At 49.1% G+C, this 12895-nt stretch overlaps 1 long non-coding RNA gene across 1 annotated transcript; it reads right to left on the bottom strand.

The window, feature by feature from the left end:
• Window positions 1–6387: 6387 nt before the first annotated feature.
• LOC146049634 (uncharacterized) lies at window positions 6388–9526 on the bottom strand. Its single transcript, XR_014466163.1, has 3 exons — window positions 9388–9526; window positions 7594–8119; window positions 6388–6406 (listed from the first exon to the last, which is right to left on the bottom strand). It is a non-coding gene; the product is annotated as an uncharacterized LOC146049634 (long non-coding RNA).
• Between the last annotated feature and the right edge of the window lie 3369 nt (window positions 9527–12895).

The raw sequence follows: 12895 nt of genomic DNA, 5'->3' as shown, positions 1-12895 counted from the left end.
CTGGGAAAATCATTCGACGGTGAAGGAACTACATATGGATTTGCAGGTGGATAGTGAACAGCGATAAATTCACAATTCTCTTGTAGATTTGCACAGATGGGTTTTCTATAGGTCTAGATAGTATCTGATTGGTTGTCCGTAGCAACATCCCATGTGAAATAGAATTTCCCCCAAAGTCACCGCAATCAGAGCCGCACCGCACTACGGTGTAGTGATTGGGGCCGCCGAAGGGAAGTGATCAACCGCTTCAAAACGCAGGATGATGGGAAAAGACTACATCACCCTGATACTTAACGCAGGCGAGACAGATGGCTGCAACTTTTTTTTTTTATTATTTAATTCAAAATCTGCAACAAGTGAACTCGGGATTCAGTTAAATCGCAGCTTTTTGTTTGCAAACTCGGTGAGAACTGTAATAAAGGGCCTTATTCTAGTTCACTCTGACAAAATCCTTCTTAGATGGACAAAAGCATGTGCACTGCAGGGGGGCAGATGTAACATGTGCAGAGAGAATTAGATATCAGGGAGTTATTTTGTTTCTGTGCAGGGTAAATACTGACTGCTTTATATTTACACTGCAATATAGATCTCACTTTGCAGTAAAACCCCACCCAAATCTAATTCTCTCTGCATAAGTAACATCTGCCCCACCTGCAGTGCACATGGTTTTGTCCATCTAAGAAGGATTTTGTCAGAAAGAGTGAACTAGGCCCAAAGTCCTTATTTTAAAAAGGTAAAAATAACACATTTGGACACCCCTTCCATTGGATAAGAATTTATTTAGAGATGTGCGATTAGTGAAGACGTGCTAAAAGATGGCATAACAGAACATGAATGTAATTATTGCAGGGACACTGATCGGTTTCAAACTCGCTGGATATTTATTTATTACCAGTTATTTATAAAGCGAGCACATATTCCGCAGCGTGGAGAGAGGGAGCTGTGAAGACAGAGATTGGAGGTAGGAGCAGATAGGGACTGGGGGTGGGGTGGAGGGTTTGTGGGCTAAAAACTGCCACAGCTCAAAGTGAAAGTAAAAAGTGTTACAGCTCAAAGTGAAAGGACATTGCAGAAGCTGTCATTTTGATGGGCTTTAACTAGTATTAACATGTATGTTGGGTGATGGGAAATGGTCGCAATGATGTGGAGCATGAATGTTGAGGGGAGATATTAATGTTTTCAACCCGCAGATGGGAGTAACAAGTGTTTCCCCCAGTATTTTACAAACGTGTATATAAACACCTATAAAATCACACAAGACCTATATATGTACCACACAAAGGCCCTTATTCTGTTTCACTCGCAAAGGCAAATTCCTTCTCAAACGGACAAAACCATGTGCACTGAAGGTGGGGCAGATGTTACTTGTGCAGAGAGAGTTAGATTTGGGTGGGGCTTTACTTCAAAGTGAGATCTATATTGGAGTGTAAAAATAAAGCAGTCAGTATTTTCCCTGCACAGAAACAAAATAACTCACCCAAATCTAACTCTCTCTGCACACATTACATCTGCCTCACCTGCAGTGCAGCATGTTTCTGCCCATTTGAGAAGGACTTTGCCTTAGCGAGTGAACCAGAATAAGGGCCAATAACACTTATCGTCTGGAGTACACTTGTTGGGGAACATTTGCTGCTTATGAAAAATAGCCTCCAGCACGGTCCTGTTATCTCATATGCCACTTCCTAGGGGTTCCTGCCCCCCCCCCCCCCCTTTACACACATGTGTTACACCGATGCAATCTGTTTCCATACATCAGGCAAAAGAAGCCAGCAGTATACACGTAAAAGGACTGTGTGACTTCACAGAACAGCCTATACCGACAAGGAGGACTCAGTGACCTCAATCAAGTTCCTACTAATGAGACTGGCGGGATTCTCATCAATGAGCAATCAGCCCGCAAGTAAGCCGCTTCCTGTGTCCTCGCTCATTTGCATACTACAGCCAGTGGAACAAAAGCAGACATGACAGTAGACAATTTAAAAGAAAAACAGTCAATAAAAAAAATAGACAGTATATAAATCCAGCCATTGGTGCTGGCAAGTTGGGCTAAATCAGTGCCAAACGTACACCTGTCAGCAGAGCGGAAATGAGGCGTTTCACCTGGGCATGCTGCAGAACAATATCTGCCCAAGTACAGACGATGTACGCATTTTTCCGCTTGTGATTGAGTAGCTGTAGATGAAAGTTCTCAAGTGTGTAACGTTAAATAAACCCAGTTCTGCACAGATTAATTACACAGCGTTTAGACTGGTGCAAGTACCCACCAAGGAGAATAACCAGTAGAAAACCAAGCGTGCAGGTAGGAAGTGGGCGCGACGCACGATGTATACAACCTTATATACTAGTGTGCGGTCAACCGAACTACAGTTTAGATACAATGGTTCTGACAATTAGTGGAGTTCATTTACCGGCTGTTGCTTACATAAACTCGTTAAGGAGGTACTGTAAGGTCATTACTAATTGCTAAGTAATGGTAAGACTTCATCTATGCTCCAGGTTTCAGAATTCCTTTCCATATAGGATAGGAGTCACCCTGGATGACAGTACCCATTCCCACTGAGCGTGGTACCCAATGCTTCAAGTATCAGGATATGGGGGATTTAAATAGTCATGGGGTTTTGTTTTTTTTTTGGGGGGGGGGGGGGGGGGGGAGAAACTGTAGTGTCCACAAACTTTACATCACATGGAGACTTTGTTACATTACTCACTGGAATACACTTATGCTGCCCATACATATGTGCGATTTGATGCAACATTGCAGTGCGATGTCCATCAAACCCGATCACATCTTGTGGTGCCCCCTTTGCAGCACCCGATGTCACATGCCATCTTGAGATGGCACATCGGGTGCTGGAAGCGGGTGGGCAGAGGGCGACGTTATGTAGCGCACAAAGCTCTGGCGCTGCGGCGGGGGACAGTCAGTGGTGGCGGCAGAATTGTTTAAACACTGGGCAGCCCTCTGATTGGCTGAGATATCTCAGCCAATCAGAGGGCTTTTCAGTGTTTTAAACACTTCTGCCACCACCGCTGACAGACCCCCGCCGCAGCACTAGCGCTTCTTGCGCTACATAACGCCGCCCTCTGCCCACCGTCTCCCACGCCACCAGCAGTCCCTCCTGCTCCCTCTCCCTATCCCGATGAAAAAGCGTTCCCTCCGCCCCCCACCTGCGGACCGCATTCGAGCATCGCATGTGGTTAAAGACCACATGCGATCGCTCCTGCGATTCGATAGATATTATGTGCAGCACATAAGATCTTGAGACCCGACATTCGACCGGCGTGCCCGCGCATCGCGTCAAATGTCCCCTAAAAATGCATACAGTCATTCGATTTCTCGGCCAGATGCAGTCGAAATCGAAGGATTGCATGCAATATCTCACATATGTATGGGCAGCATAAGAAGAAAGAGTTTCTTGTAATACAGTGTAAGCGTGCGAGCAGGGCCCTCCTTCCTCTATGTCAGTTTGTAACTACACAGTTTGTTTTATCAGTTTCCAATTGTAAAGCGCAACAGAATCTGCTGCTATATAAGAGACTGTAAATAAATGTAAAAGGTTTGAGATACCTAGAAGTCACAGGAGCTGTAGGGGTGTGAGAGATCTAATATGGAATAGAAGAAAAGATTATGGTCATAAACAGGGAGTACCACCATTTACCGTACAGGAGCATGGAACCAGCAGCTTTGCAGGCAGGATACGGTCGCTAGGTATGAAGGTCGACACAAGCATTAGGTGACAATGGGAAGGTCGACGGTCAAGAGTTCGACATGAGGTTTTCCCGATTTTTTCCCCTTCAAAACCAGGCGGTATTGTATTCCCTACGTCCACTGGAGTGTGGAGGGAGAACCGAAAAGTGTTCCCTAAGTATGGCGAGTGCAGCGGTACACTGATACAGTGTCCATGTCGACTTACGTTGACATTCGGCAAAAAAAAAACCTCATGTCGACCTTCCAGATAAATGTATTCTAATGTAACTTTCCCTGAACTACAGCTGAATAAAAATCCACATTGGAGTTTAAATAAGAGCATTAGGTCGTCACCTGCGTGCAAGAAAATAAAGGCGATACGGGGTTCAACAAGTACCAGCTTAGATACGTCTCCTTTCCCTTTAATAACTGCACAAAACAGAATGTCGGTACATGATACAACCATTCACGTTGTGGCCCAATAGCCAGAATCCAATGCCAAGAAACACAGCGAATAGTGACGGACAGGCGACCGCCACACAGGGAAACACCAGCAGTGGAGCATCTGGTCTGTATCACTCGGGTACACGGCAAATAAACTGATGCAATTCAGACAAAAACATGTTATTCAGTATTTCTCAACTGCAAACACTACAGTATTCCACTACAGACAGCTATATGTATTTCTGCTTACACCCCTCCAATGGAGACATTTCATAAATATGAAAATAAAACTATAGATTGTAAGCTTGCGAGCAGGGCCCTCCTACCTCCATGTCGGTTTAGATCTGCCCAGTTTGCTTAATCACTGTTGTTTACAATTGTAAATAAATAATTGTAACAAGACGCAAGTTCTAATCATATTTTGCACTGGATGCGCTAAACCAGTGGTTCCCAACCTTTTTTCTCTCCCGTACCCCTTGATTAGGCTTTTCAGTGATGAGTACCCCCTGCTCTCAATTTAAAATATAGACAGTACTTATGAGTGGAGTGGAAGTGAGCGGTATGCGTATCCTTATGCATGTCCTTATATTAAGGAGTAGCGGACAGGAATCGTGCCCTTCCGTGTCTGGCCGCTGGTTGTGTATTATCTCCAGGGTTCCCACTTACACCTGTAGGATTAATGCCGCTGCTTCCTCCACCCGTGTCAGTGCAGGGCAGATGATCGCTGATGTCTGAGGGCAGCATGGGTAGCTCCCAGTGGATTGCTGGTCAGGCAAAAGCACAATGAGATGCTGAAGACAGAACCATAAATGACAACATGGTTCTTCTCCATGGCAATGGGTCTTCTTCTGCCATAAAAATACTTTTTTGCATCTTCCGCCATTACCAATATTATTTTCAAGTACCCCCAACTGCTCTGCAGAGTACCCCCAGGGGTACTAGTACCCCAGGTTGGGAACCACTGCGCTAAACAAATAGCGAGACACAGCTAAGGCAAGCAGACACTTTAAGCTGCCATATTATCCCAAGCAAAACGAGGTTATACTGGGCTGATCAGTCCCCCGCGCGGTCGCCCGATGTTTTTCTTTTGCGCATGTGCATATGCTGTGTGCGCGCGAGTGGCCACGGCAAATAGGTGGTTCGCCAGGCACTCGCACACAACAGTGCAGGCGGGGGCCGCGGGGCGGCTGTCCGGAAGATGCGCTCATGAGAATGCCCAACGATTCATGGGCATTCCCATAAAAACGCTGGGCATTTTTATGGTAAAGCTCCGATGACGCAGGTGCCGGGGGGCGGGCAGCTGACATCAAAGGATGTCAGCTGCCCGCCCAGTACTCGCACCTTATGACCCAGGGACCCGTCAACTGCATTTAATAGAGGACAAGGTAATAAATTAATTCTGTCAAAACAATAGCGCACCATCACCTCAGCCAATAGTAGGACACGTTAACTACCACACTGCTGACCACCACGGTTCTAGATACCCACAGCCGTGGGCGGGACTTTAAATCTGCGCGTCGATAGACACAGCAGAGCCACGTGATTTTGGCACAGCAGAAGTCACGAAGTCTGACTATCAGCTCCGCAGACGTTCTGGTAAAACTCTGCAGTCGAGTCTACATTTTTTGCTGGCTGGATTTATCCACCCAGACTGGCGCTGCCAGCCTTACAGACTGGCAGGGAGAGCAGCTGCCAATCCATTCAGGTTCTAATACAGAACAGCTGGACCACGTCCGTTCATTCTCCACCCAGCGCAAACACTGGGGGCTCTGTTGTGTATCGTGCTGCAGTCAGGCCTAAGGAATCCTACCTACCATGGAACACAAGTGATCAACTCCTTCCGAGACCATCTATTGTGTTTTAAATAAGGTGTGTCTGGGGCATAGGTGACGGCGCTGAAAATCCCCAGCGCTTTCCAAAAATAAAAGGGTCATAGGACCGCCAGGGATTCTAGAACGCAACACATGAAAAAAACACAAGAACACCGTCGCCAATGTATAATGGAGATGCTCTGCAGATCCCTCGGCTACCACGTTAATGCAAAGCACAAAAACCAGCGCAATAATACACACATACTCGCTGCTGCAACAACAACACAAACATGACACTAGCCATCTTGCCAAAAAGCCTGGAAAATACAGACTCTACGTGATCGGACTCACTTATTGTAGAGGCAACTGCAAGACCGCGAGAGAGGAAGTCAATCATTCAAGCTAGCTTAGTTCCAATGGAGAACTGCGCAGCACAGAACAATACCATTAGGAAGATGCTCTAGATCTGAGGGTACAAGAGGTAGAACGACGCAATCATCACAGAAGAGCATTCATGATATATACAGAATCGAAATAAACTCATTTCACGGAAAGCCCACCTCAGTCACCCGATGATTGAAAGCTTCAGGTTACCAGCTCATTATTTAGGGTCTAATTCAGGATGGATCGCTAATTAGAGCGATCAGAAAGTCGCCGCCCAGACAGAACGCATAGCCGCCGCTTGCAAAATTGCGACTACGTTGCTAATAGCGATCCATTCGCAAATCTCGAACCATCCACTTTACATCGGAGTAAGTTTAAAGCGGGGGGGATGTAGCGTTGACAATATTCACGATACATCGCAAACATCGGTAAGTGTGTACGCTTATTTACCTTAACGAAGCGTGCTCCTATGTCATCTGTACTTGCAGCTTAATCAGCGACTGTATGTACGCAGCGGGGGTCAGTAACCGATATCGGTCAGTTTGTGCGCACGATATCGTTCTCCCGCAGCACCGCCGATGTAGTTAGCTATCTCAGCGGTCGCGGGAATCGGCCAGTGTATACCCAGCATAAGGCTTCACTCATCTGCCAAGAACCAGACTGGAAGTGGTTATCGCTGACGCCAGAGACCCACCCGAAATGCGCCCGCGTTTTCACAAACACACCCAGAAGACGCCATGTTGCCACCCCTAAATGTCAGCTTCCTGTCAAACTGCGACTGCTGTGTGTCCGGATATAGGCCCTGATTCTGGTGGAGTCAGCAAGCTACAAAGCTCGCAGAGTCCCAGAGAGCCCGCCCATGCGAGGGGATGTATTACAAAGACACATACCCCTCGCATGTGCCCGCTGCAGGCGAAATCATTTGAATGTTTTCTCCTGTCTTCGCATATATGGAGACAGACCTATATTTGCGGGCAGTGGGACGAAGACAGGGTGGGTAGCTGTTCCATGGGACGTCAGCCGCTCGCCTTCAGCACACCTCCTCCTGCCCGTAACCCCATGGGAACGCCCATGTAACGCGCTGCACGTGTGCAGTCTTCGATAATCTAACTGATTGCGATCCACACTGAATCAGGCCGATATTTGGGGTCTCATTTGCCAGTCTTATTAATGCCAGGATACAGGGCACCTCTACAGCGGCAACCCGTTCTGCGGGCGCCGGGTGGGATTTATACAACAATAAAAAAAACATGGGGAACCAAAACTCACCCGGATTGTTGGCTTCGCCTTCAAGTATGTGCAGTTCTGTACAATCTACCAAGGAATGCTCCAAACATATCTGCAGGAATCGGGCTTGGGTCCGGCTCACCCGTTTCAGGAGAGACAGCAGAGCAACAGTTTGCTCGCACTCGTTCCAGCCTTTGAACCACCCAGAAAGCATTCCTACTTGATCCCGAAACATCATGATTATAGGAGATTTGCCGGATCCGCAGGAAATAAAGAAAAGTTTGAAGATGGAAGAGGCCGAGAGTCAGGAGATTCTGCTTTTGTTTCCCTGTTGTTTGCGTCGTCTTCTTCCCTTCTTCGCCGACAGGGGAGGGGGGGACACAGCGGCTGGGCTCTGCCGAGTGGTGACTGCAGTGGCGTGGGTTATTCTTTAGCTGGACTTTCTGTCTCGATCATACTCTCCGCCAGGATTCACTGGTGTCCCTGCCGCGTCTCCTCCAGGTCGGCCGCCCCCTTTGGGTTCTCTCTGTGACCCCTGCACACCCGCATTCCAGACCAATGCTCACAACTGTGAAAATAAGACCGTGATTATGACACATACTCTGTGACTCAACGCTACACAACCCCGGCTACACGGGGCGCTTGCTAGTTCCTAACTGGGATTTTTGGAAAGTTTAAAACAAACAAAAACAAAAAAAAGTCGCTCTAGGCTATCCGGCAGCTACAGATGATGACGGCAGGTTTCAGAGAGTGGGGTGCTGACGGAAGGGGACAAGCGGACAGAGGGCTCAGCTAGGACACGGGAGGATAACTTCTGCACATTCTAGGGCCATTTGGTGCAGTGAATAAATCAGATTTAACTCACCCGAGCAGCAGCAAAACTGCCGACATCCGCATCAACTCGATTCTGATAGAGAAGCGACAGAGCGCACAGTATAAATAAACCAGCCCAAATCTCTGTAATGACAGACGGCTCCCGCAGATTCCCCCCTCTATCCGCAACCCGCGCTTAGTATTTTGTTGTTGTTTTTTTTTTATTCAAGACTATGCGTCGACATTCAACAGTCATGCCTACTTGTGCCAATGCACCGCTGGCTTAATAAGCAGATCCCCATGGGGTGATGAGCTATGGTCAGTAGCGCTGTGTATTAACACAGAAAAAAAAACATTCCTGGGTACAATGGCTATAGGTGACGGCAAAAAGGGGGGGGGGGGGGTGAAAAGTTGGGTTTCCAGCATCAGGGCAGCCGTGATGGATTAACAGCCATCAGTAAGCAAAGGTGTCAGTAAGCACCAGCGCAACAGATCAGGCTGGGGGGGGGGGGGAGGGATAATGTGCAACTCAGTTGTAGTGTAATATCCACACAGCGGTGTATATATATATATATATATATATATATATATATATATATATATATATATATATATATATATATATATATATATATATATATATATATACATACATACATACATACATACATACATATATATACACATACATACATACATACATATATATATATATATATATATATATATATATATATATATATATATATACATACATACATACATACATACACACACACACACACACCACACAATTTACACTTATATTACATACACACAGATGACTGACAGATAGATGCACAGATGATATACAGATGCACAGATGATATACAGATACATAGGACACACATAGACAATAGATAGATACATACAGGAGGTGATAGATAGATAGATAGATAGATAGACATACCCATACACCCAGCCTATGGGCAGCCCCCCCTGCAGACAGAGCCACTATCCCTGAGTGCTGCTGGCATCACCTACCTGCGCCCAGTGCATGGCCCCGGGCCCCCTACAGGCGCTGAGCCCCCAGCAGCTCCCTGGGCTCTGCCATGTTGCCTTGCAGCATCTGCACAGACTGGGCGGCTGGAGGAGCCCGGGCTTCCCACATGCTAATAATTACCATGCAGCATTACGTCATGGGCTCGGCACTGGGGGGAGGAGGCGGAGAGGCACCGAAATAGAGAAGGGATCACTGGGGAGGAGCGGCCGCATTCCTCTTCTCCCCGCTGCTGCTGCTGCTGCGGCCTGGCCGGCTCTGTGGGAGGGGGGACCGCAGAGAGAGGACGCAGGGTGGGGTGTGCGGGGATGGTCCTCCTCCTCCCTGCCTGCTGTATCCTGGGGTATGGGTAAAATCCGGAATCGGATAAGACACCGGAATGCCGGACTGGACATCAAACTCTGCTTTCCGGAGCATGTAGTATCCGGTCCGGGGGTGTCCTGTCCGGGGGTGCTCCATCTGATGAGGCTGCTCTCGCACCTGTCACCTGGGAGAGGAGAGGGGGGAGAATACAGCCTCACCGCATGGTCCGGGGGTGTAATAAAAACTGGAACGGTCCAGACCACACGGGGAGGCTGTAATCTCCCCTTCCCCATGTCCCTGGTGTGAGCAATCACAGGCATCCCCCCGGACAAGACACCCCCCGCATGGGACACCCCTCGGACCAGACACTATAAGCTCCGGAATGCAGAGTTTGATGTCTGGTCCGGCGTTCCGGTGTCTTATCCGGGTCCGGTTTTTACTTAGTCCCTGTATCCTGCATGCGGTGCACCCTCCTGCAACCTGAGCCTCACTGCATCCAGGCTGCACACCCCGTCCATCCCCGAATGTATCCTGACCTGCATGCGGTGCACCCTCCTGCAACCTGAGCCTCACTGCATCCAGGCTGCACGCCCCATCCATCCCTGAATGTATCCTGCATGCTGTGCACCCTTCTGCAACCTGAGGCTCACTGCATCCAGGCTGCACACCCCATCCATCCCCGAATATATCCTGACCTGCATGCGGTGCACCCTCCTGCAACCTGAGCCTCACTGTATCCAGGCTGCACGCCCCATCCATCCCTGCCTGCTGTATCCTGCATGCCGTGCACCCTCCTGCAAACTGAGCCTCACTGCATCCAGGCTGCACGCCCCATCCATCCCTGCCTGCTGTATCCTGCATGCCGTGCACCCTCCTGCAAACTGAGCCTCACTGCATCCAGGCTGCACGCCCCATCCATCCCTGAATGTATCCTGTATGCTATGCACCCTCCTGCAACCTGAGCCTTACTGCATCCAGGCTGCACGCCCCATCCATTCCTGAATGTATCCTGCATGCGGTGCACCCTCCAGCAACCTGAACCTCACTGCATCCATGCTGCACGCCCGATCCATTCCCGAATGTATCTTGCATGCGGTGCACCATCCTGTAACATGAGCCTCACCGCATCCAGGCTGCATGCCCTATCCATCCCTCCCTTGCCTGTATCCTGCATGTGGTGTACCCTCCTGCAACCTGAGTCTCACTGCATCCAAGCTGCACACCCTATCCATTCCTACTTCCTCCCTGCCTGTATCCTGCATGCGGTGCACCCTCCTGCAACCTGAGCCTCACCTCATCCAGGCTGCACACCCCATCCCTCCTCCCTGTATCCTGCATGCAGTGCACCCTCCTGCAACCCAGGCCTCACTGCATCCAGTCTGCATGTCCCATCCCTCCCTCCCAGCCTGTATCATGCATGCTGTGCACCCTCCTGAAAGCTCAACCTGCATGTGGTGCACCCTCCTGCTTCACTGCATCCAGGCTGCACACCCCACCTGTATCCTGCATGCAGTGCACCTTCATGCAACCTGAGCCTCACTGCATCTAGGCTGCACATCCTATTCATCCCTCCCCACCTATTTTCAGTATGCGTAGCACCCTGCTGCAACTGACCCTGCATTCGGTGCACCCTCCTGCAACCTATGCGTCTCTGCATCCAGGCAGCACGCCCCATCCATCCCTCTGCACCTGTATTCCACATGTGGTGCACCCGCCTGCAACCTGAGCCTCACTGCATACAGGCTGCACATCCCAATCATCCCTCCCTGCCTGTATCCTGCATGCGGTGCACCCTTCTGCAACCTGAGCCTCGCTGCATCCAGGCTGCATGCCCCATCCCTCCCTCCATGCCTGTATGCTGCATGCAGCGCACCCTACTGCAAACTGAGCTGCCCTAGGAGCCACACTGTATACAGACATTCATTCTTCCCTGCCTGTATCCTAGGTGCAGCGCACCCTCCTGCAACCTCAGCTTCCCAGGGAGCCTCACTGTACATGTTTAAAAAATCCTACATACACTATTACAGAAAGAGATGTCTTTCTTAGCTTTGGTGTGGCATAGCTCACAGGCAATGGGTTGTCCCACAAAGTTGACGCACAAAAAAGTTGACATGGAAAAGCTTGGCACAAGGTGGGTGGCTCCCCAATTCAGGCACATGCACTGCCCACTACCTACCCACTACCTGCGCATTTCCGTTCCCAATCGGAGTCCATTTGGCTGGTAAAGTATGAATGTCGACTTTGTTCGTGTTGACTTTTTTGGTGTCAACCTATTTATTGTCTTTCTGTGATGAATAGGTTGAATAGCCAGTATGCAGTGAGGTTCAGGTTGCAGGAGGGTGCACCCCATGCAGGAAACAGTGTGAGGGTGCACCACGTGGTCCTACTAAACCATCTGTCACTGTGACTATGAAACCCCTGAACAACGAGCAAGTAACCCCTGGCAACTGGGATGTTATCTCTGGCAACAAGCATGTAACCGCTGGCAAAGGGCATGTTACCGAGCATGAAGAAGGGGCTGAGAGGCTTTGTAGTGATGAGTATATTGGGCCTTATTCTGCTAACTACGGTGGGACCGTAATCGGGCAGATCGGGTTTTTTTTTTCATCTGCGCATGCGTAGCTTTCGCAATGCGCAGGTGCGGCGACCTCACACCGCTCACGGACGGGTCTCTCCGTGTGAAAAAACCTGTCCGCAAGAGTACGGACATTGTGGGCGGCATGGGGGAGTTTTTAGGGGAGCGGCCGGAATAATGAGGGAAACGGGGCGTAAACATGGGCGTACACGGGGGTGTGTACCAAAAATGTACGGTGCTACAACCGCTCGATTGGCGAACGCACCGTGCATTTTGGGCCAAAAACAGGCGGACGCCAAAGATACCTCCAGACCACCCCTAGAGATACCGCATGAGAGCGGACGCCTGGTTCTGCTAATTAACGCTGATTACTACACCTAAATGTAATAAGCAATGCTGCAGGCTATAAAGTGAAAACCATTATTTCACTACCTGCAAGCCACACACAGGGGTAGATTTATTGGTACTTATGTAGTATCTGGGCGTCCGATTTAGAAATCGGATCGCATCGCATGCGACCAAATCGTATGCGATGCGATGGTCAAGATTTTTCCATAGGATTCAATGTTAAAATGGTCTGAGTCCATTTTAACATAGAATTCAATGGGAAAAAG

Source organism: Crinia signifera, chromosome 12 (genome assembly GCF_055691185.1).
Source record: "Crinia signifera chromosome 12, ASM5569118v1, whole genome shotgun sequence".
NCBI lineage: Eukaryota > Metazoa > Chordata > Amphibia > Anura > Myobatrachidae > Crinia > Crinia signifera.
This window is presented reverse-complemented; position numbering and strand designations above follow the sequence as displayed.